General features: G+C 42.7%; 1 protein-coding gene across 2 annotated transcripts in view; it reads right to left on the bottom strand.

The window, feature by feature from the left end:
* The window catches only part of CDC42EP3 (CDC42 effector protein 3), a 64,947-nt gene that overhangs the window by 6,000 nt on the left and 33,610 nt on the right, over positions 1-25,337 (bottom strand). Inside the window, exon 1 of one of the 2 annotated variants that reach the window (XM_053382824.1) lies at positions 25,049-25,326. The exons of the other annotated variant lie outside the window; for it this stretch is intronic. The gene's annotated coding sequence lies outside the window, so the exon portion shown is untranslated. Of the gene's footprint in view, positions 1-25,048; positions 25,327-25,337 lie in introns of those variants that run through there. 2 annotated transcript variants of the gene reach the window in all.

Genomic DNA, 25,337 nt, shown 5'->3' with positions numbered 1-25,337 from the left:
AAATTTAGCACAACAAATCAGGGACAACAAAAACATAAAAGAGATTACCCTACCATGACCCAAATTAAAATTATGCATTATTCAGATGATACAGCATTTACATTACAAGGATGTATAGATTCAGTTAAATTTCTGAAGAATATGTTGGAGGAATGTGATAAAGTATCTTCTAGCTATGATATTAATGCAGAAAAATCAGAAATTACTTATGAATGCTGAAGAACAATATAAAGCTGATACTGAATTTTCAACAGTTTCTAGATACAATTTAAGAAGTTGTAGATCAGTGATACCCTAACTACCCACCCCACCCCGGACCACTTGAAAATTGTTGATATGGTGTGCTAGATGCTTTATTGTTTTTAAGTACATTTTGATTGTTTCCCTTATTTCTTTTATATTATATTTTTTTTGTATTCCATGGGATTCATATTGTAATACAATAAAACACAATACAAGAAATAAGAGAAGCAACTAAAATACAACTAACATCAATACATATTTAATGTAATGGATGTGCCATCTCCTGTCTTCAGCCAGAAATCCAGACATGCTGCAGACCTGAATGAGCCACTTGGATTGTGGTTTGGGAATCTACGTTCATAGTACATAGTAATACTGTTTTCAGAAGATAAAGCTGCTTGCTGCTTGCTCCAATTCAGTGGTAAAACATGGATTTTCTCTGGGGAAGGCACCATGACAAAAAATATCCGATCAGAAATGGAGCTTTAAAGCCCTAGCCTGTGCCTAGAAAAGCAGCACAAAAGGATGTCTGAATGAGCCCTTAGATAAAGATAATTTGGAGAAATTTAAGCAGGGTGTGAGAAAGCGTGCCAAGCTACAATTATCATGGCTAGAAAGAATGGCGGTCCTAAAGAGAGAGAAAAATACCTAAATTGGAATTTCTTTTTCTAACCCTACATATAAGGATTATACAAAAGTTACACAGCAAAATCCAATCTAAAATTAAAAAGTATATACAGTGGTAAAAAGGTAAAGGTAAAGGGACCCATGACCATTAGGTCCAGTCGTGGCCGACTCTGGGGTTCCGGCGCTCATTTCGCTTTATTGGCCGAGGGAGCCGGCGTACAGCTTCCGGGTCATGTGGCCAGCATGACTAAGCCGCTTCTGGCGAACCAGAGTAGCGCACGGAAATGCCGTTTACCTTCCCGCCGGAGCGGTACCTATTTATCTACTTGCACTTTGATGTGCTTTTGAACTGCTAGGTTGGCAGGAGCAGGGACCAAGCAACGGGTGCTCACCCCGTCACAGGGATTCAAACCTCCAACCTTCTGATCGGCAAGTCCTAGGCTCTGTGGTTTAACTCACAGCGCCACCTGCGTCCATATACAGTGGTACCTCGGGTTAAGTACTTAATTCGTTCCGGAGGTCTGTTCTTAAACTGAAACTGTTCTTAACCAGAAGCACCACTTTAGCTAATGGGGCCTCCTGCTGCTGCCGTGTCGCCGCCGCACAATTTCTGTTCTCCTCCTGAAGCAAAGTTCTTAACCCGAAGTAATATTTCTGGGTTAGCGGAGTCTGTAACCTGAAGCGTATGTAACCTGAAGCATATGTAACCCGAGGTACCACTGTATTAAGAATATATGGAAGTTCAGATAGGGAGACTACATTATCTGGTGATACTCCCAGATCCATCTGTGTCACTCGAGCCTTAAGTAGCCTCAGTGGCTAGGAGGACCTTTTATGGCTGATACACCAACTGCAGCTGTTTTTGGACAGGAATAGCCTGGCTAATCACTATTCATGCATTGGGAACCTCAAGACTTGATTACTGCAATGCATTCTATGTGGGCCTTGGGCCTGGTTTGGAAGCTCCAACTGGTGCAAAATTCTGCAGCAAGACATTTGCTGGGAACAGACTACTGCCCTTAACAACATGGGTCCAGCATACCTTAAGGGCTGTCTGATCCTTTATATCTCTGCCCAATCACAGAAGCTTTGGAGGAGTCTCTGTTAGAGGTCTCTCGTGGCTCAGATGCCATGTATCTACCAGCAGCTGTGCATTCAGTATTGTGGCCCCAGGTCTGTGGAACTCCCAGCTGAAATTAGGCAGGCCTTCTCCCTACTGAACTTCATATACTTGTCAAACATCTATTGCAGCAAGCATTATAAGGAAGTTACAGTATCACCCTCCTCTGTGTAATACAGAGAACATGTTCTCACTTCCATCAGGCTTCGCTCCAGTGTGACGTCCTAGTTAGCTCTGGTCTGCTTAATGCCCTCATTTGCATCCTTTCAGCGTCAGGTAAAAACCGCTCTCTTATCCCAGGCATTTGACAGATAATGATGGATGTTCTGTTTTTTATTGATAACTGTTTTCTGCTGCTGAAGTTTTATTGTGTCTGTTTATTGATCCTAGTATTGGTTTTATTGTAATGTACTCTTTTTTGTTTTTATGCTATGCATTTGGATCTTTTGGGCACCTCATGAGAAGAGAAGACTCCCTGGAAAAGACCCTGATGTTGGGAAAGATGGAGGGCACAAGGAGAAGGGGACGACAGAGGACGAGATGGTTGGATAGTGTTTGCGAAGCTACCAGCATGAGTTTGACCAAACTGCGGGAGGCAGTGGAAGACAGAAGTGCCTGGCATGCTCTGGTCCATGGGGTCACGAAGAGTCGGACAGGACATGACTAAACGACTAAACAACAACAACAACATTTGGATCTTAATTTTCTTTCCTGTTACATTGCTCAAAGGCTCTTTCGCAGTGAGTGGCTAAGTAAAAGAAAAAAGCACAAATAAATAAATAAGAGTATCTAAGCAGGACCGAGGAGACTTGGGTTCAAATCTTCACTCTGCCATAAAGCACGCTGAGCAGCCGTGGACTAATTAGGCTATGCCGAGAGAGACTGTCTCACAGTGTGGGTGAGATGATAAAATAGACAAATTTATTCATCTCAGCAGTGAGATTCATAGGAAATACCATGGTATATATTTAAAAAAATAATGTTTAGATCACATTTACACCCAGACATATTCGTCAAGTGTGGGTTCTCTGAAAACAAGTCAGTCAATCTACTACATCTGTTTTGATTTTGCCTTTGCATCTAGTATGAAGTAGGATGGTGGATTAAGTTGGTTCTGTCAGCCTGCATAAATTTTGCTTTCAACCATCTCATTTTAGGAATAGAGCAACTCTAGTGGCAAAACATATTGTTCTACAATCCTGGATATCTCTTAAAAAATAAAGACAAGAGGACACGTTACATTTAGGAAAAAATGGGGGGAAAGTGAATGCAATTACCATAAATCCCGAATAAGCATGAATAAACCTGGGAGAAATTTTGGGCGTTATTTGAAGAGACCAAAGCTGTTGACGCATTGTTCCAGCCTCAAGCTTTGATCTTGATTTATCATCACATATGGCTTCCTTACCTCCCCATCTTCACTATTCTATCTTTTTTTTCTTTATTTTTAAAAATGTGGATAATGGGCTGCTGACTCAAGCCGGGCAAGGAAAGCATAGAGCAGATTTGACCTCTATATTTAGGATTTATAGTTGCTTTACTCTGCTGCCATTTTGAAAATAAAGTCTGCAAACAGAAAGAGAGATTACACTTGAGTCTGGATTTCCCACATTCAAACCCAGGGTAAGCCAATGTGATGCCCCTCAGATGTTTTTGGACTACAGTTCCCATCATCTTGGACTCTTGGTCATGTTGCCTGGGTCTGATGGTAGTTCAACAACATCTGGAGGGCACCGCATTGGCTATCCCTGCCCTAACTATTCTACCACACTGACTCTTAAACGACTGAGTATTTATACAGCGCTTTTTCCTAACTGCTCAAAGTGCTTCATATACCTTATCTCGGTAATCTTCACAAGCCTCCCTGTAAGACCAGTATGATTAGTTCCCAGCAAGTTTGTGGCCAAGCCAGGATTTGAACTTCTGACTTCTGTTCATAGCTCATACTCTTAACTTCTATGCTAAATGAACCCCATCTTAGTCATGGACCAGATACTGAAATTCATACTATTTAAATAGTTACTGCAGTTCACAGATACTACTAGAATTATTCTTTTCTGCTGTATTTTCTATTTTTGTTGGAAACAGGAGAAATGCAAGAAATGCGTTTTTGATGCTGAAAAAAGGAGCCGCAGAGCTTTAGTCGTGTTTCCAAGCAAAGGTTTATGTCTCCCTTTCTTCTTTCAAATGAGCAATTTTTAAGCACTATGGCCCTGGAGAGGATAGATACTATTTATTTTATGAGCTGTAAATATAGGACAATGAATATGCTACAAAAGGAACCTCTGGATATTGATCATAATGACGTTTTTGAGAATTTTGCATTATGCTGACTTTGAAATTTAAATGTTCACAAGTCAAGTCATGTAATGGCATTCTTCTTTCAGATACCAAACTGGTCAAAATGAAAGGTGTGAAATGCTTTAATCAGTTCTCAGATAATTTTGTTTGGATAGGATACACTCAAGATTTTCAGAACAAAAGAGGGTGTGTGAGCATGCAAGGATCTGAGTCATAGATGAGTCATTGATAGTGTTAAGATAAGCATTCAAGAAGAAAACAGAGCTGTTTTGGATTAAATACTTTAGGAAGGATATTGAATTCCAAAAAGACCATAGGGATCACAAGATGCGTGGATCAAAAGCCATAGGTTCTAGTCAACGTAACACTAAGCTATGTTTCCATTCTTCCCCTTTCTTCCCCCTACACAACTCCTAAATCTCTTCTGGACTTTCCCCTAACCCTTTGAAGCAGATCTGAGGACTATGTGGAGTTTACCACTGTATAGTGGTACCTTGGGTTAAGAACTTAATTTGTTCTGGAGGTCTGTTCTTAACCTGAAACTGTTCTTAACTTGAGAAGAAGAAGAGTTTGGATTTGATATCCCGCCTTTCACTCCCTTTAAGGAGTCTCAAAGCGGCTAACTTTCTCCTTTCCCTTCCTCCCCCACAACAAACACGCTATGAGGTGAGTGGGGCTGAGAGACTTCAAAGAAGTGTGACTGGCCCAAGGTCACCCAGCAGCTGCATGTGGAGGAGCGGAGACGCGAACCTGGTTCCCCAGATTACGAGACTACCGCTCTTAACCACTACACCACACTGGTTCTTTAGCTAATAGGGCCTCCCGCTGCTGTCGCGCCACCATCACACAATTTCTGTTCTCATCCTGAAGCAAAGTTCTTAACCCGAGGTACTATTTCTGGGTTAGCAGAGTCTGTAACCTGAAGCGTCTGTAACCTGAAGCGTCTGTAACCTGAGGTACCACAGTACTAGTGGTGATCCTTGCATATATGAGCACAACTATTTTGCTGAATACTGTCCTATGTATTTATTTATGAGATTTAAATCCCACCCTGCAAAACTTTTCCTAGAGTGGTTGTGTAAGGAAGAATCTAAGAACTAGGATCAGACAAAATCTAATTTTACATCACAGAGTCCAATGGGCTGGGGACCACTTCTTCTATAATGTTCCTCAACCAGCTTGTATTTCTTTGATTACCAGTCGTTTTTAGAAAATAAATTTGACTAAGAACTTGGTATGATAAATATTGAAATATAAGTCTAAAAAGGAGGAGATCATAGTGGTCATTTAAAGACTTTTATTGCACGCTTTGAGCAAAGCTAAGCATTTAAAATTCTATTAATTTCGGTACTTGAGAACATTTGGATTCTGTTCTCATGGTGGCCCATTAAGTATTCAGAGACATATAACCTCTGACACTGGAGGTAATACGTAAACATTATTACTAGTTGCTATTGATAGCCTTATCCTCCTTCAAGGTAGCTATGGTGAGAATAGCTTTCAACATATCTCCCACTGCAACCAATGGAACTGAAAAATCATTAACTTTGCCTGGATCATACCCTTAATGCTGTTAGAAGGAAGAGAGTGAATGATTGTTCGATTGATCCAACAAGAATAAGCTAAGAAACAAGGAGGTTGAGTTACAATAAAATTTAGGCAAAATGTCTATGAACACTGAAGCAAGTGACTGAACCAGAAGGCCAATTGTATGCCTTCTTGCTCCACATTTTGTGTCCCAAGTGAAACAGAATAATAGTATATGGCAGATATATCATATGTTGTTGTTGTTTAGTCGTTTAGTCATGTCCGACTCTTTGTGACCCCATGGACCAGAGCATGCCAGGCACTCCTGTCTTCCACTGCCTCCCGCAGTTTGGTCAAACTCATGCTGTTAGCTTTGAGAACACTGTCCAACCATCTCGTCCTCTGCCATCCCCTTCTCCTTGTGCCCTCCATCTTTCCCAACATCAGGGTCTTTTCCAGGGAGTCTTCTCTTCTCATGAGGTGGCCAAAGTATTGGAGCCTCAGCTTCAGGATTTGTCCTTCCAGTGAGCACTCAGGGCTGATTTCCTTAAGAATGGAGAGGTTTGATCTTCTTGCAGTCCATGGGACTCTCAAGAGTCTCCTCCAGCACCATAATTCAAAAGCATCAATTCTTCGGCAATCAGCCTTCTTTATGGTCCAGCTCTCACTTCCATACATCACAACTGGGAAAACCATAGCTTTTACTATACGGACCTTTGTTGGCAAGGTGATGTCTCTGCTTTTTAAGATATATCATATACTTTCCTTCTAATGTATTTAAAAGTGTCAGTTATCCATGCTATCGTCCTTAAGCTTTATACAACACCCCCCCACACATATACCATGGAATTTTCTATAAGCAAAGATGAATGGCATGAAATAGCATGTATCAAATAGGATGTATGAACTGTTCTCTTGCATATATCTCACTGAAAGATTTGTGTGCAATTAATACATACATTGGTAGGATGTTTTTTAAAATGTGGGTTATGGATATGAAAAATAAACAGGAGCAAAACGTCTTATAAGTGCTTTTTTGGGTGGGAGGTGATTTTTTTAGTGGGCATGTGTGTTTTCATACATCCAAGTTCAAATTCAGTCTTGGGTTAAACCTGGAAAATATGGCTTTGTGATGTCTACTGATCCAACGGTAATATTTGTTCCTCCACTAAAATCACTATAAATGGTTACATAAATGGTTACTAACAGCCCATTAGTAAAGATGGACAGGAGACTAATACTCTGGGAGTGTTGTGTAAATCTGTTTGGATGTAATTTCCCAGAAGCTTTTGCATAAATGCTCAGTGTGGTGCATGAATGAAGCATGAAAGCAGTCTTTGTACCATACTAAAACTGCAAACAGAAGAAATTAAAACACACCAGATCCATAGCACTGTTGAAGGCTAATGACTAGTCACACATGCATGCAGCTTACTTGATTTCTCTATACTTGATGACTGGCAACAGAATAGTGTGGCCTTTTAGATAAGGCAGTGTAAAATTTATATCACTGGGGTTTGATATGTGATGGTCATGGGTGATCTTAGGTACTGGGAATCAACAATAACAATGTTAATATGAGACAGTGTGGAAAACTGCACACACAAGGGGCACTGCTGGTGCATGGCTTGTCTGAAGCGGCAAGGAACATAGGAATTGCTCTCTCTTTAACATTGCATAGTGCCAAACCTGCCAACTAAGATGTTCCCACACAGGTTTTGGATGTAGTGATGCAGCATAGTCCATCTTTGCAACTGCACAGCTGCTAGTCTACACAGTAGATATGGGAAATCATAGCATCAGTGTGGATGGATCACACAGTGCAGTAAAATGTTGTGTGTATAGATAAAAATGGTGCCCATCCCCAATTGTTGTTGTTTAGTCGTTTAGTCGTGTCTGACTATTTGTGACCCCATGGACCAGAGCATGCCAGGCACTCCTGTCTTCCACTGCCTCCCGCAGTTTGGTCAAACTCATGCTGGTAGCTTCGAGAACACTGTCCAACCATCTCGTCCTCTGTCGTCCCCTTCTCCTTGTGCCCTCCATCTTTCCCAACATCAGGGTCTTTTCCAGGGAGTCTTCTCTTCTCATGAGGTGGCCAAAGTATTGGAGCCTCAGCTTCACGATCTGTCCTTCCAGTGAGCACTCAGGGCTGATTTCCTTAAGAATGGAGAGGTTTGATCTTCTTGCAGTCCATGGGACTCTCAAGAGTCTCCTCCAACACCATAATTCAAAAGCATCAATTCTTCGGTGATCAGCCTTCTTTATGTTCCCGCTCTCACTTCCATACCTCACTACTGGGAAAACCATAGCTTTCACTATACGGACCTTTGTTGGCCTGTCCCCAATAGTTATTCTCAAATTTCTGACAGCACCTTAACCAAATCTAGCAACCAAATCTCTTCAAGGGTTCAAAGAACTTAAAGTCAGGAGAAGATACACATGCAAGCTTTGTCCTTAACATTCCCACATGGGCTTTTCTTGTTCAACTATGAAGAAAGTGCTTAAACATCTGAATTCCTTAAATGTAGGAAGTTTAATGGAATGGGGATAAGCCATCTAGCTTTATCTTCAGGAGAGGTAAGAATTTTGTGAAAAGATATGTGGCAACATTTTCAAACAAGTGATTCCACAAATGAATCGTAAGGTGGTATGAGGACTCCACCATATGCCCTCTTGAATGTCTGAATAGGCTCTTGGTAACTTTGGGATGCGGGTGGCGCTGTGGGTAAAACCTCAGCGCCTAGGACTTGCCGATCGTCAGGTCGGCGGTTCGAATCCCCACAGCGGGGTGCGCTCCCACTGCTCGGTCCCAGCGCCTGCCAACCTAGCAGTTCGAAAGCACCCCGGGTGCAAGTAGATAAATAGGGACCGCTTACTAGCGGGAAGGTAAACGGCGTTTCCGTGTGCTGCGCTGGCTCGCCCGATGCAGCTTGTTACACTGGCCACATGACCCGGAAGTGTCTGCGGACAGCGCTGGCCCCTGGCCTCTTAAAGTGAGATGGGCGCACAACCCTAGAGTCGGACACGACTGGCCCGTACGGGCAGGGGTACCTTTACCTTTAACTTTGGGGATGTTCTGTGGGAGCACAGATTTCTGGACAAGAATGTTGGGAATCGTCCCTGAAAGCATCATTACATGACCCATGAATTAAGGATGTCCTAAACCCATTGCTGCGATAGCTTACACAAGATACCTCCCAGTGGCCTTTGAATGATTCCCCCCATGTGCTACTGGAGTGATCTTCTTGATTTTGAGAAGCCCACCCCATAGCAAAGCTTTGCACAAAAATACGAAAACTCTATTTAAGTGTGCTAACCCCTAATGATACAAATAGGCATGATATTTATGGCCAACCTCTTCCTACTGTCATGTTAATGTTACTCAAACAATCTTAACAATTATGTAGTAAGAGCAGCTTTACTTTCTGCTGTGGCATTTTCCTATCAGTAAGCTGAAGGGAAATCCGAGGTGGCAATGACATTCTGCAGTCTTACGCATAGCTTTCGCCTCTGACTAGGAGGAGAGACATGCCAAGACTTGCTTCAACCTCCCTTCTAGAATCCTCCTGCACATTTAACCCTCCTTGAGGCCATCTGTGCATTAAGGGTCATTTTTTTTTTTACCTTATTGCCTTGGCTCTTGTCTAGTGTAACAGGAAAACAAATGACTGTGTGTAATGTAGAACTGTGCATGGCTTTAGTTAAAAGGAAATCCTAGGAAATGCTGGATGTGGTTTGTGAAATTTGCTGGACAGCAACAATATTTGTTACGTTGCTCTCTCTGGGTCTACATGGGAATCGCTGACTACTATTCTCAAGTCATGTGCATCGGTGCAGCCCCACTAAGTCAACTGAAAAAGGTGGAGTTGTATTGTGACTTATGTTTAAGTCAACATTAGGCAGTAATAGCCACTCATTATATCCATAAGCAGGGTAGAAACAACCACACAGTTTGCCTGTTCTACAAGTTTTGGCCTGGTGTCATTTATATCAAAAGCAAAGTAAGAACGAGCACTTATATTTCAGCAGTGATGTAATTTAAGGCTTTACTTGAAAGCAAGTCCCATTGATTTTAACTAAAATACTTTTAAATAAGTATATTTAGAAGTCCTTGCAAATGAACATCCAGAAGAAAATAGGCTCCCTTCTTTCCCGCTCCCAAAGTCTGCACACTGACTAGCTAAAAGGCGGCGGCGGGGGGGAGAGGAATAAATCAGCTGTTCTAGTTTAGGAAGGCTTCCTTCTCCAGTTCATAGCCAGAGGGTGGGGTAGTTTTTACTTACCACAGGTAATCAGATGAGTTGCTATTTATAAAATGGGTTTTGGGATTTACATATCCTCCTTCAACTGAAAAGACATTTTCCAAAATAAGAAAAAGTGTTGGTGTGATAAATTCATTAACCTTTAAATATTTCACACACAATCTCTCTTAATTTTCAGATGGTGGTATAATTAGGAGAAATGGTCTGTTGAAAAAGAGTTGTGTATTAAAATAGATGTTTTGCAGAGTGTCATCTGATCTAAGGGCACCAGCTCTGATATCATTTTAGGGCAAGGCAAAGACCTATTTACTTGCCTGGGTTTTTGAACTGAAAGCTTAATTGTGGTTTCATGCATTCCGTTGTATTTTATGGTTGGTTTTTAACTGTTTGACAATTTCTGTTTTCTGCTGTTTGTTGATTGTGCAGTATGATTATTGCTGCTGGTGTTTATTTGTTGTTGTTACTTCTGTGTTGTTGCTGCTGGCATCCCTCTGTCTCGAGAGACAACAGATTATTCCCTGGTAACTCAACCTGAAAGTTTCATTGAAGGGCCACATAGAAATATTTTAAATACAAATAAATACAAAAGCAAGCCAACAATGCAGTGGGTTGTAGAAAGTGAAAAATCTTAGTGCAGTGCTTCCTTATACATGTATAAAATTATGGCTGATTGGGAGGTCTTACACAACAGATCTCCTTCCTCCTGTCCCTTCTCTAAAACTTACCGTACATTTTTTTACTTTGCTTAAAAAGGCAGCTGGGCGCACTGTGAACCACATTGCTGGTAAGAAACCCAGCCACCACTGCCTTAACTTAGGCTTGCCATCCGTCAGGAGAATTCCTGACACGTCCTGGTTTTCCAGTGTAAAAATGGCGTCGGGGGGGGGGGATTTTGCCGAAACAGCAAAATGTCAGGGAAAACCCAGATGTATGGCAACGCAATGAGAAAAGCAGCGGAAACAGTTCAGAAAGCTTAAGGAATTTTACTTTTTGAAATATGGCAACCCTGGCCTTAACTTCCCAGATATCTATGAAAATTTTATGGAAATTTGTTTCTGTGCCTGTGTCCCAGGGCCTTTAAGTCCTTGCAATGCCATGTCTGCATTTGCTTTTGATGGACCTAGTCAGAGTCCTTAGGACTGGATAGAGAACCCTGGAAGGCAACACTGGGGACCTAGGCCGGAGGTCCCTCACTCCTGCTCTAGGTAATACTACACCAACTCCAAAGATTTGGGTTGAGATCTGAAGTTTTAGACTCTTTTTGAAGCATAAGAGTCCTGTCTCCCACTTTCTAGTAGGCCTTTGCATAAGAGTTAATCACACAGATGTCATGTTGCACCTTCATCCAGCAGATAAGGAGTGGGGACCTCTGTCCTGCCAAGGGATTTCTTCAAGGGTTCTGCTGGGGTTGTAGGCCAGTAGTGAATGGGACCAAAGTCTGTGTGGGCAGTACTAGAGCCAAAAGTGCATGTTCCCCTTTTCAGTGTGACCAGAAACAAGTGCGAGGGCTGCCCCTTTTCTTTCTTTTCTTTTCTTTTCTTTTCTTTTCTTTTCTTTTCTTTTCTTTCCTTTCCTTTCCTTTCCTTTCCTTTCCTTTCCTTTCCTTTCCTTTCCTTTCCTTTCCTTTCCTTTCCTTTCTTTCTTTCTTTCTTTCTTTCTTTCTTTCTTTCTGCCATATTGTTTTTCCTGTCTACCAAACCCTTTCCGTTGTTTTTTTCTGTTCCTTCCACCCACAGGAAACTAGGCTGCCCACCCCTGCAGTAGATACATATCTACATATCACAAACACCCCCTATTTTAGGAAAATGAGACAAGCTGGGATATTGTTCTCTTTGATGTGTAACTTAATACTATCTTTCAAGCCATGCAGATGGTTCTCTCTGCCTACTGTAGGTGTGGGCTCTGCATAACTACAACTGCCTTACTCCATTCAGCAGACTAAAATAAACAGTAATTAGACTGTGTTTCAGTCACAACATCTAAAATTGTATGCTAGACCTCCATTTTATACAGTGGGGGGGGGGCAATACAGTGGTACCTCGGGTTAAGTACTTAATTTGTTCCAGAGATCCGTTCTTAACTTGAAACTGTTCTTAACCTGAAGCACTACTTTAGCTAATGGGGCCTCCTCCTGCTGCTGCTGCGCCGCTGCATGATTTCTGTACTCATCCTGAAGCAAAGTTCTTAACCTGAAGCACTATTTATGGGTTAGCGGAGTCTGTAACCTGAAGCGTATGTACCCTGAGGTACCACTGTACAGAGAAAAGGCATTAAGTGATTGACTGAACAGTGCTCTTCATCCTATTAGCCTTTCAGAAGCTGATTTTCAGGAGATAGTTTGTTTGACAACTCTAAAGCAGCAGTCACAGTCCAAGAGAAGGGGTGTTCACTCAATCCCCAAACACATGGAGGGCTTCCAGTCTTCAACACCAATACTGCATACCTTGCGTCAATATCTGCATGTTCTGTTGGATGTCTAGAAGCACAGCCCAAACCCTGATCATGTGAAGTGCTTGAAGGCAGATATTGAGGGTACAGAAGTGGACTGAATTAGTAATTAAGTTTTAATCTACTAGCTGAAATGGTTCATCTTAGATTGTGGTCCTGAACATACTTACAGTGGTACCTCGGGTTACATACGCTTCAGGTTACATACGCTTCAGGTTACACACTCCGCTAACCCAGAAATAGTGCTTCAGGTTAAGAACTTTGCTTCAGGATAAGAACAGAACTCGGGCTCCAGCGGCGCAGCAGCAGCAGGAGGCCCCATTAGCTAAAGTGGTGCTTCAGGTTAAGAACAGTTTCAGGTTAAGAACGGACCTCCAGAATGAATTAAGTACTTAACCTGAGGTACCACTGTACTTGAGAATAACCCCCATGAATTCAATGGGACTAAGTTCCAAATAAATATGCATATGATTGCACTTCATGCCAATGTAAGTCTATAGCTGACTACACAAAAGTATGGATATTTCTATGCATAGAAGCAGGGTTTTCTGAGGGAAATTATTTCAGTTTTTGTCTGATCTCATCTGAATAACATTTTCTTTTTCACGGATTTGATCTTATCTACGGACTTTCCCAACAATGATCTAGCTGGCACGCAACACTAAACCATGGCTCAACATTACAAGGGTGAGCAACAGTGAGCCTGGTTCCACATGCCTCTCTCTGTCCTCCAGCACTTCTGCAATGGCACAGGAAGCTTTGCTTCAGATTATCCACACATCCAAATCCTAAACTGTAGTTAATCATAACTATGCTTTGTTGAAACAAGTCATCTTCATACACTTCATACATACATGGAGTGTAAAGTGTGTTGGATTTGGACAACATGGCAAGCTCTGATTAATCTATAACAGAAACCAAAGCTTCTGAACTCTTATTTGTGGCCTACTGTAGGAGAAAGGAGTTTGCCTAGGCCTGTCCTCATCTCACTAAACCATGGTTTAGCATTATATCCAAACCTGCACAATATGATCAAAAGAACATTAAATTTCTAATACTGGAAACATTCACAAGCAACAAGGTATATCCAATCAAATATTTGATCTTGGGTGTGTCAGGCCAGGGATTCCATGGCAAATAGATATAACTGCCAAGTTTTGGTAGACTCCCAAATGCAAAAGACTTTGCTTTAGTCTTAAGCCAAACCAAACAAGAGAGCAAACGACACTGCAGGATTTTAGGCTCAGACACTATCAACTGACAAAACACCAAATTGATTTGGCATTTAATTCCCATAGCTAATGTCTCAGGACTGGATTTATGCTGGTTAATTGAGTTGATTTTCCATGGTAAATTAAGAAAAGGTTCCTCCCATATATATATTTTTTGACCACTAGCTACATGCAAGGGCTGATATAAAAAGCCTGAGTGAAAGCATATGATTTAAACATTTTTAATGTATTTTAAATTAGCTGAGGTTAACTGAGTTGAAATTAAAGCTCTTCCAGTGACCCCTGTGGAACTGCAATTTATCTTGATGCCAACAATCCCATATATTTAGCTTAAAGAAACTCCACACTCCTCAAAGTATTCGAGACTCATTATTTTCATCAGATATTACCCAAAGAATTAGTCCCTGAGAAAGTATAAAATTGATAAACTAGTAAGGGATATGATCCATGGACAAATTCTTCTGCACATGCACCATGAAGAAGAATCAGAGTAGTTCAAGAACATTTTTGCTTCTTCGTGGATTATATCCAACTTTTCTCTACTCAGTGTTGGGTCTGAGACCATCCCATGGAGTGGGCTTTTAGGAGTAAGTTGTGTAGAAATACATAGCTTTACCTCTTTTGCAAGCTATGAAATCCATATATCTAAAAGGCCCCATTGCAGATTTAGAACCAGGAAAGCCTTCCTGAAAAGAACATTCCACAGAGTGAATGTCACGATTAAGAAAATTCTTTTTCCAGGTGAACATCACTCTAAGGCAGTGCCATACTGTAGGAACCCCTTAACATAGTCAGGCAAGGTGATGCCGCCTCCCACAACTGCTGCTACCCTACTCCTGTCCTTAGCATCCTTAACACTGAGGCAAGTATTTCTGAAGGCCATTTGAAGTATGGAATTATCCTAGAATCTTAGAGTTGGAAGGGAACCAAGGGTCATCTAGTCCAACCCCCTACAGTGCAGGAATTATTATTCCTGTCCATTCTTACTGTGAAAACATTATCAAAGCAAATGCTGAAATGCGTCTATCATGTATTGCATATCTTTATGGGATACGATTCTCCTACATCCTTACTATTCTGCCACATTTTAGAGCAACTCCTTTTTGAATATACAAAATTTTCTACCACCATGCAATGGGATTGGATATAATTATAGTCAGATGTTTGCATAATTGACATGTCACATTGTTATATTATTCTTATCATCGTTCATATCATCATTGCCTCCACAGAATTAGGATCACTGTGCACAAGGCACATTTTTTTCTAGCAATTACATGGTTAATCATCAGTCTCTGCCCCCACAGAGCTCCATGTGCTCAGCGAAACCTCTATGAAACTTGAGACCACAGCAATCATCTGTAAAAGGTAAAGGACCCCTGGACGGTTAAGTCCAGTCAAAGGCGACTATGGGGTTGTGGCACTCATCTCACTTTCAAGCCAAGGGATCAGTGTTTGTCCACAGACAGCTTTCCGGTTCATGTGGCCAGCATGACTAAACTGCTTCTGGCGCAACGGAACCAGAGTGCACGGAAACCTCGTTTACCTTCCTGCTGCAGCGGTACCTATTTATCTACTTGCACTGGAATGCTTTTGAACTGCTAGGTTGGCAGGTGCTGGGACAGAGCAATGGGGTTGCAGGGATTCGAACTGCCGACCTTCTGACTTGCAAGCCCAAGAGGCTCAGTGGTATAGACCACAGTGCCACCTGTGTCCCTCTAGCCATCATCTGTGGAAGCATATTGTCACAACCACCTCCCTTACAGTGGCCACAAGGCATACTAACTTTCTCCTGCTGGCCGCATGCACAGTGAGGGTCACTGAAGGCCAATGCTATGCAAAAAAACAACATCTTATGGTTTTTGCACACTATTCTTGAGCACTTAACAAGCCACACTAGCAGCCTGTCAATGCAAACTCAACGTCAACGAGGATGAAGCCATGCCATTGGCCTTCATGTGGTCATGCCTGCATGTGGAAGTCAGTTCATGCAGCAGCTGCCATAGTCGATATGGTTTTGAGAATGGGCCGTAATGGGAACTGATCACCACTACCTACAAAGTTATTAGCAGAATTGAATAGAATTTTATTGGGGGGGTGAGAATATAGTAACCAAAGCCCCACAATGGAGTGTTTGCCCAAAGTAGAGCTCATTATCAGAATTTGAAAACGTAAATGGTAATCCGACAGCAAAGACAACTCCCTACTGGGAATTTATCATTAGTAACACTGGCAGCAGGCATTCTAGACATCCTAAGATTACTCAGCTCTTGGTATCTCTAACTGAAAACAGACCCTTCACTGTGTATATGGAATGTGCATCCTGAAAAACATAGACAAAATAATAGTATATGTTTCTTGTCTTCCACAACATCCCAGCTCTAGCTTGTTCACCTCAGAGAATAAATTGAATTAAAGGGAGTTTAGGAATCTAAGTTAAACCATATTACCCTCAACAGTTAATTTGATTTTATAGCAAAGCTAGAGGGGGTTATATCAAATGCAAAATGATAGTCAATGACTAATTGTGGTAGGCAATTTAAAGCGATTTTAGTCTAAATTAACTCTGGCCTAGATGAGAAGATCCAGTTACTCCCATACAAACAATATGTGAAACATGCATGAAGAGAGAGAGAAAATTTGCCTCTTCTGTAAAACATAATATAGTTTACAAAACGCATGTAAAATGCCAGCTTGGTAATAGAGAGTGACATTTGAGAATTCCTTTTAAGAGCCAAATATCCAGATGTGTCTGGATATGTGTATCAGATATATGTCAAACTCTGTTCCAAAATCAGAATTCTAGCGCTGGTTTGTATCTGAAGTTCAGACAGCATAACTCCCTGAACGGAGAGGTGCATTCTTCCATGCCTACCAGCAAGAGGGTGGGGGAGACACATTGTGCCACAGCTGCTGCCTGTAGGATAAAGAATAGGTTTAGGAAAATAAACCCTTTCAAGCAATTTGCCACATGCAGGGATCGCCAGGGTTCAGTGAAAGAATATATTTGCAATACGAGGCAGGGAATATGCTAAGTATAAACGCCAAGCCTCTGAGTATGTAGAGAATTCTTTCCCTTACCACCAAGCCTGTCTGCACATCCGTAGGATTGAGAATAAGGACTTCCATGACAGGTGGGCATAAAAGCCTAAATCGAGTTCTTTCACTTAAGACAGTGATGGCCAAACTCGGCCCTCCAGCTGCTTTGGGACTACAATTCCCATCATCCCTGACTACTGGTCCTGTTAGCTAGGGATGATGGGAGCTGTAGTCCAAAAACAGCTGGAGGGCCAAGTTTGGCCATCACTGACTTAAGATAATAAGCACTAGCCACATGCCAAAGGCAGGGAGGGGAACCCCTGGAAGCAGTTTATTTGTTTGGGTACCTAGCCACATTTCTCTTCTCTAGTAGAGCATCAGCCCAAACAAATCAATCTTCTTCTTTTTAGGACAGCATCAGCCCAAACAAATCAACCTTCCAGCGATTCAACATGGCACCCGGACTCGGATTTTGATGGGCTTTAAAGGGAACAGATTTTTACAATTACAGAGCAGCCATGTGCAATGCCTCTCTATGTGCCCTTGCTGACTGAAGCTGGCACATGAATGGTACCGTCAAGAAGGTGCAGGAGGTTGATCTGAAAAGTTGGGATGGAAGCAAGGAACAAACAAATGGTGTGGTGAGCATTGAAACCTATTAAGATTTTATAGGGCACCTTATGCCTAGAAGCCAAAAAGGAGCCAATGCAGATTTGGTTCCTCCTCATTTCCAGACTGGGTGGCTGGTAGCCGTAATCTAAAATGCAACTTTACACCATACACATCAACAGTATTTATACCAGTTTAATTGTCACACCTTGCCTAAGGGAATCCTGGAAAACGAAGTTATTTGAGACTGCTTGTAAGTCTTTGCAAGGGATCCCCAAAGAAACCTGACAATTCCTTGAGCAGAGGAAACTAAGACAATTGAATAGGTTCTAACTTATCAGAAAAGATATACAGTAAACCCATCAAAAGTGATAGCTAATATGTAATACGAATATTCAATTAGTTTCCAGGTAACAGCTTGAATGAACAAGGGGATGGTAGCAGTTTCATACTTTTCTGGTTATGAACTTATATTATAGCATATGTGAAATCATCATTATATTAGCATGAATATAAATTGTATCCAAGAAATCCTCTGAAGAGAACAGTATCTAAGCAACAATGGTACTTTCTGATACCCCATCTTTACTTTCTGTGGCTAATGTCTCTCAGTCTCTTCCCACAAAGATAAACTACTCTGAGGTGAAATTTCTCACCACAGGGTAGCTTTGTCATCTATATCATCCTGCTGAGCAGCATGAAGAATTTAACTATCCCTCAAATGCAGATGTGTGACAATCTGGAAGCAATTTCTACTGAAATTAGTGAGACTCGCATCAAATCACTGAAGAAAGGAAGACAACACCACAATCCCAGGCACACTTTATTGGAAGCAAAACCTCTGAAATCAATGGACTTACTTATTTCACGGAAACATGCTTAGAATCAAGATGAAAATAATATTAGGGAAACAATAATTATCTACCTACAGTAGGCCATGATGGAGGCATCAGATTAAAACTTATTATATCCACTCCATTTCCGTTGTTTAGCTGGGGTATATCATCACTTCCTCTTCTGAACGGTTCTTTTTGAATAACTTGTTTGTTTCTTTGTTTCTTTGTTTGTTTGTTGTTACCAGAGCAGGTGAAATGCTGCCTGTCTCTTAAACATGATTAAACAGGGCCACTAAATCGTACATTGTGTGAGGATACCAGAAATAAACAGGCAAGACGCAAGGTGTGAGTTCAAACACATACCACTTTATTAATGACAAGTTGTAAACTTATAATACTCAGAGGGGAAGGAAGCCAATGCGTGGGAAATATTCCATATTATTTATCAGTCTGCTAGGCATATTACGATTGGGTGAGCCTGTGCTGCAGGGGGGAAAGTTGGCCTTTATACTGCGTCTTCACTGCACTTGACCCCTTCAGCTGAAGAAGGAGAGTTTCCTGACTCACACCCCCTTAGACCCCACAACTCCAAATAGGTTAGCCTCAAAACTGATCTATAACCTGCCCCATGAATCACACAACCTGAAAAGTGATAGTCTTTGGAATAACTATACACCCGAAAAGCGCCTCAGGGTGCTCTTTGTGCCAGCCTCTTCCCTTTCTCACGCATGCTTGACAAGTGACCAAACCAATGAAGCTATTTATTCAGCTCCCACCTCTAAGTGCTCCAACCATGTTCTTCTACAGTATGGAGTAGGCAAAAAAAAGGGGGGGGACTGGCAATCAATCGCAGCTGATCAAAAAATCCCTACTCACCCCCATCACAACAATCAGCTAATCCCAATCTGTAAATGGGAAAGACAGGCTGGGCACTAGTTCCAAGATCAGGAGGAGGGAGGGAATGGGTGGGGCAGCCTTTTACATTCCCACCCACTCCTCCTAAGCACTTGAATGCGTCTGCTGGTGCGCAATAAGAAGCCTTTTTGCCCTGGCTCCATCACAAATGTGCTCCCACCTAGACCACTTTAGAGGACAGACGGACGAGTGGCATTCCCTCACTGGGAAAATTCCTCTCCCCTGCCATAACTACAATAAATGGCTATAAGAGCACTGACATGAAACACATTTAATGCAAGTTAGGCATCCTCCTTCACCAGGATTTAAAATCTGGCTTTGTAGCTGGTTAACAAACCCTGCTCAAGAGGGAACCTGGTTAGCTTCAACCATGGTTAACAGGGGCAGTCTTGCTGTGCCCTTTAGCTGTGATTTAGGCGGGATGAAGGATTTGGTCCATATGAGGAAGAAGCTAAAGGGCAATGAAATCCTAATTTTCCAGTTGGCTGGTTGAGAGAGAGCCAGTATTGCATCTGCACCAGCCCTGAGCAAGAGGTTTTAAATGCACAACCCAATAGTTATCCCCATATACTTCAATAATGTGCTATCCTAATTTAGGACAATGATTGTTAAACAAAACTCAAGTAGATACACTTGGAACAAGAAAAGAAATTGTCCGTAAAATCATCTAAGGCTGCCATCCCAAATATACTTATTTTAAAAGGATGTTCCATTTAGATGAGCAGGGCTTACCTACAAGTTAATGTTTTTAAATTCATGTTAATTGCTTTGCCTACTGCTATAATTGATAGTACCTCCCAAGCTTTAAAATGACTGTAAACTCCTTTGCCTTTCATCTCCTGTTGTAATAGACCCTGTCATATGAAAATGATGAAGAGTCATGGAAGGAGTCACCTTCCCCTAGCACTGAATAAACAGCCTAACTAGAATGAAGAAAACATTTTCATCCCTGAAACTAATCCACTTTACCCAGTGGCAAGGAAGGGCATTTTTCACCCAGTTGTCTGGCCTTCTCATCACGAGTGTTGCAGACATGATCTTGTGATCTGATGTACAATACTAGCATGCAGGATCTGGTGTAAGAGTCCACAAAAGTTATTTGCCTGCAATATATTTTACTAGCCTGCCTGCTAAGAGCCTGCTAGCATCCTGGATTTTCATGGATCCCTTTCCTCCACGTCCAGCATGAAAATCCAGGTCACTGGCCTCTTAACAGGCTAGTAAACAGAAAGAAAGCAAAAGGTGTATTCTCCCAAGTGAGCTGGCAGAGAAGGGACTGCACTGAGGGATTCACTTTCCTTCCTTGCTCAACCAAGCAACCTGGAGGAAAATGGAGTCCCATGTCTTGCCAGCTCATTCAGTGCTTGTGCAGAATTCCTAGTGGCCTCTGGCTAGCAGATGAGTTGTTAAATAAAAAGGTTGTCTCCCAGGCTGAGTGCAAACTTTCCTCCTTGTTCCAACAAGCGCATAAAATTCAATCCGTGCCCCACTTGACCTCAGCTTTATGACCTTGATCTTCCTTTATGGAGGTTCTGGGATCATCTCAAGATTTCTAGTAGGAAGGGGATTACTATGAAAGTAGGGCAGAGCAGGGTGATCCTATCTCCACTTTTGCATAGCATAAGATGATTTGTGTAGTGCCGCCTTCACCAACCGGGTGCTCTCCAGATGTTCTGGCCTACAACTCCCACCAGCCCTAGCTAAAGTCCAAAACATCAGGAGGGCACAGGATGGTGAAGGTTGCTGTAGTGTGTGGGTTTTGGACCACCTTGATGTATTTCAAAGAATCCAGCTTTCTGGAAGGAGCAGAAATATGATGAAGTTTGCTGATCGAAGAGGTTGTTATATTAATAATGCTGGCCATATGTAAACTACAGTCTCAAGAAAGCTCTGGGAATTGTAGTACTGTGTGGGAACCTCCTTCCTGTACTTCCCGGCACACACACTGAGCTACAGTTGCCAAGATTCTTTGGGGGAAATAATGATACTTAAGACATCTATAAGCTTGTAGTGTAGAGATAGGCTCCAGTTCTTCTGGCTTCACACAGAGCATTTGCCATACATTCCTAGCTTTACAACTGCTACTCCTCTCCTGCTTTTTATATGTTACACTTGCAGAAAGGTATGCAGGAAGGCAGCTTGTGGTTATTATTGCAACATGTCTCAATAACTGCAAATTGTATGAACCTCCTGGTTTTCTAGCAGCGGTGTGCTGTATTCAAAATTGCAACATGAGAATACTACACACAGCATCTTGTGAGGGGCTGATGACCTCTATTCCAAGCAAATGTGTTTAGGATCAAAGCGTAAAAAAGACTGGGAGTTGGTGAGAACAAGTAATCCAAATGGCATCAATTTAGAGTACTAGACAATCAGTGAAGCAGCAAGAAACTAAGAGACTTCTTAAAGCTTCTTATTGTTCTCTGTGAACAATATCCTGTTTCCTTGTACAGTGGACAATGATGAATTTTGGACAAATGGGTACAACAAATGACTCCAGTTTTTACACACTCCCTGCCCAAGTAGTCCTTTAAAAGCCCATTTCTAGCTGTGTCTAACTAAATGCCACTCCCTGATTGCACCAGATATATTTGCCATCTCTCTATAAATGGAAGCCCTACTAGTAGAGTGTGAAGAATAGAGAGTGAATGTAGGAAAACTGCCAAAGGGAATGGAATGAATGAAATTAACACACACTCTGACAAGATGACACCCTGACAACTTAATAGCTGTATCCCAACTGTAATTAACATAGTAAAGCACACAGCATCTAAAAGGAGCTATATATTTGTGGAGAGAATGAGGCTAAACCTAGTTTTAAGGGAAATCACAATTTTCACATGTGACTCTAAAAAGGACTATTAAAGGGAAATAAGTACTCCACCGCAACCCATAGTTAACTTACAGGATTCACTAAGCGGTCAGGGCCCCACAAACCTAGGAAACTATCTGCAGTCTTAGGTCCTACCCTGTCCTCCAAGACCAATCAGGAACTCTCTCTAAAATACACCAAGTGCCAAACTGGGCCTACAAGAGTCACACTAAAGCATGCCACACAGCTTTGAGATCATCCTCCAAAGAGGCTCACCAAACTCTGAGCTGAAGTGTTGTAAGATTGAAAGCTTTATTCACATTGGGTTTGGGTGGACAGGGATATGGATGGATAGATTACATTAATATAATTATTGACGCTGAGTCCTCGGGATTGGCTGGGCTCTAAATCCAGCAAACAAACAAGCTAGAGTGATGCTATGGTGGCCACCAGCTTAATATTTCTAAAGGTAAAGGGACCCCTGACCGTTAGGTCCAGTTGCGGATGACTCTGGGGTTGCGGTGCTCATCTCGCTTTACTGGCCGAGGGAGCCTGCGTACAGCTTCTGGGTCATGTGGCCAGCATGACTAAGCTGCTTCTGGCGAACCAGAGCAGTGAATGGAAACGCTGTTTACCTTCCCGCCAGAGTGGTACCTATTTATCTACTTGCACTTTGATGTGCTTTTAAACTGCTAGGTTGACAGAAGCTGGGACCGAGCAACGGGAGCTCACCCCATTGCGGGGATTCGAACCGCCGACCTTCTGATCGGCAAGTCCTAGGCTCTGTGGTTTAGACCACAGCGCCACCCGCACCCTAATTTAGCATGCTAATATTTCTAAAGGAGCCCACAAATCCATGGGGGGAGAGGTCTATCAATGGCTATTACACCCAACAGCAAAACAGAAACTGGGATCAAACAGTAGAGACCATCTTGCCCTCTTGGTGAGATTCCCAGGAACATCTGGCTGGCTGCTGTTGAAGACTGAACACAGGGCTTCTGCTCTGATCCAGAAAGGCACTACTTAAGTTTTATGAGTTCCTTCAGTACTATTTGTATACCACATACAAATGCTGTTATTCCATCCTACATTAAGGAAGGTAAATCAAGTGTACATTATAGCTAATGTTTTACATTAATATTAGAGGCCAATTTAAGCACCACCTGATTTAAGCTTCAGATGCAAAAACGTCCATAAGCTACAGCTGACAGAACAGCAAACAGGGAAGCAAAGACCTAATTAAGGATTCTATGAAAAGGGCAGAGCAAGCACAGCAGAGTTAAGGTAACACCCCTTTCCATTTAACATGTCCTCTCAAATTAATGTCCACCTCCACAGCATGGCTGGAAAAATAAATGTCAGCTGATTTAAGAGAAATATGGTAGTTGTGCACGTGTAAGGGCTACTTCTAGCCTATCTTCCAGGATTTGTACACTCACTCCAGGTTTTCTGTTCTGTATCTCCTTTAAGGCAATTAAGGTCACAGCTGCTTGACTATGCAGTAATTGAGCAAGAGAGCAACCTTTTATTTTTAAATTGGTTCATCCAAAAGTGCACAATTGAAAATATTGATTTTTTTATTAAAAAAAGAGAAAAGAAAATACAATGGACTCCTGTAGCAAAGACTTGCAATTTACATTTGGATACAGTTCAGAGAAAACGAAATCTGCAGGGTTTTAAAATAATTAAAAAAGAAACAACCAGCATGCAACATTAGTTTTGCAGCTACGCTACTACTGTGAAAGAAGCCAGGTCCCTATTTGAGCTCCTCCTTTAACGTGTGCGCTAATGAATGACAACATTGGTACATGAAAATGGGTTGCATGCTTGCCCGCCTGGCTTTTGCTAAAAAGGGATCTGCACATTGATTTTTATTCATTCGATGAATGTAAAAGCTTACAAAACAGGGCAGCTACTGGTCAATGTACCTGGTATCAAGCTTGATGATGTGAACTGTCACAACATTAAAAATAAATAAATCAGAAAAGCAAAACTGGCATAGTGGTGGTTAGAATGTCAGCTGAGGACTAGCAAGAACGAGATTCAAATCCATACTAAGCCCTGAAATACTGTAATACATAAGCACCCTTTGACAGTGCACCACCATCCTTCAGCCTAAACTACCTTGCAGGATTGCTGTGAGGGTAAAAGGAGAGGGACAAGAGAACCATGTACATCTTCCTGAGCTCTTTAGAGGAAGAGTGATATGAGAAGTGTAATAAATAATCATGCAGTGTGTAGCTATCAGTAGATCAGCTTTAGAATTTCATATCTGGTTATGCACCGATGCTGCTCACGGACAGCAGGCACAATTCACTGTAAAGCTCCGCCTGGAAATTACAGACCATTTCTACACAGGAGAGAATTTGTAAGAGGGTGGCTTGGGAGATTTCCTGCCCGTTAACAAGAGACACAGATACACAACCCCCATATCTCTTCCCCTCTTTCTCAAAGACGCCGCATTAAAATTATGTGCAGATCGCGCACAATCTCTCCCTAGAGGGCCCCCTTTTGCATTGCGAGACGGGGGTGTCCATTCTGCGAGGCTATCCAGGCTGGACTGCGCCTGTTCCCTGCGTTGCAGCCGCTATACGCGCTTCAGAGCCTGCCCTGCCAGTGGCCCCTGTGTCACCTTAACACCCCTCCCCCCTTTACCTCTCCCCCCACAATTGGCAAAACCCTCCCGTTATATCTCCGACTCCGCTCTTCACTGGCATCACACACAAAGCAGGAGCCATCCTACAGCGCTGGGCGGCTCCCCGCGCAATCCTCACTCCCCGTTGCCTGAGCCAAAAAGAAAGGACCAAACACGCGGGGGGGGGGGCTGCGCGTGTGTCGAAGCCGAGAGCAGCCGGCCGTCGTCGCCGTGGCCTCGCGACAACCCCTTCCGCGACTCCAGCCCGGGCCGATCCAAGCCCGCATGCAACGCGCCGCTCCTGCCCTCCCCACGATTTCACGGGGCCAGGAGATGCAAAATAAAACAATAAGTAAGCAGATCGCCGCGGCTGCAGCGACAGAGCCAGCCGTTCCCTTGCTCGTGTTGCAAACAGCGGCTCGCAGGAGCAGCAACTTACTGGTTTCTGCCAGGCGCGAGTCTCTCTCCCCGGCTCCCTCGCGCGCAGCTGCTCGGCTCGTGCTGCTGTCCCTGCACGCGCCGCCTCGGAAGAGCTGCCCTTGGCTGACGGCTGAAGCAGCAGCAGCAGCAGCAGCGCGCAGGGTGGAGGGTGGGGAGCAGCGGCGGCAGCTGGTTGGGGCGCGGAGGCGCCTCTCATCCGACTCAAGAGGCGGCCGCGGCACCTGTGACCGCCTGTCACCCATAGCACCCGCCCCTCCGTGCTGCTGCCTCCTCCTCCTCCTCCTCCT

The sequence above is a fragment of the Podarcis raffonei genome, chromosome 3 (assembly GCF_027172205.1).
Source record: "Podarcis raffonei isolate rPodRaf1 chromosome 3, rPodRaf1.pri, whole genome shotgun sequence".
NCBI classification, from domain to species: domain Eukaryota; kingdom Metazoa; phylum Chordata; class Lepidosauria; order Squamata; family Lacertidae; genus Podarcis; species Podarcis raffonei.
The sequence above is the reverse complement of the archived record's forward strand: the minus strand, read 5'-3'. Positions and strand labels throughout refer to the sequence as shown.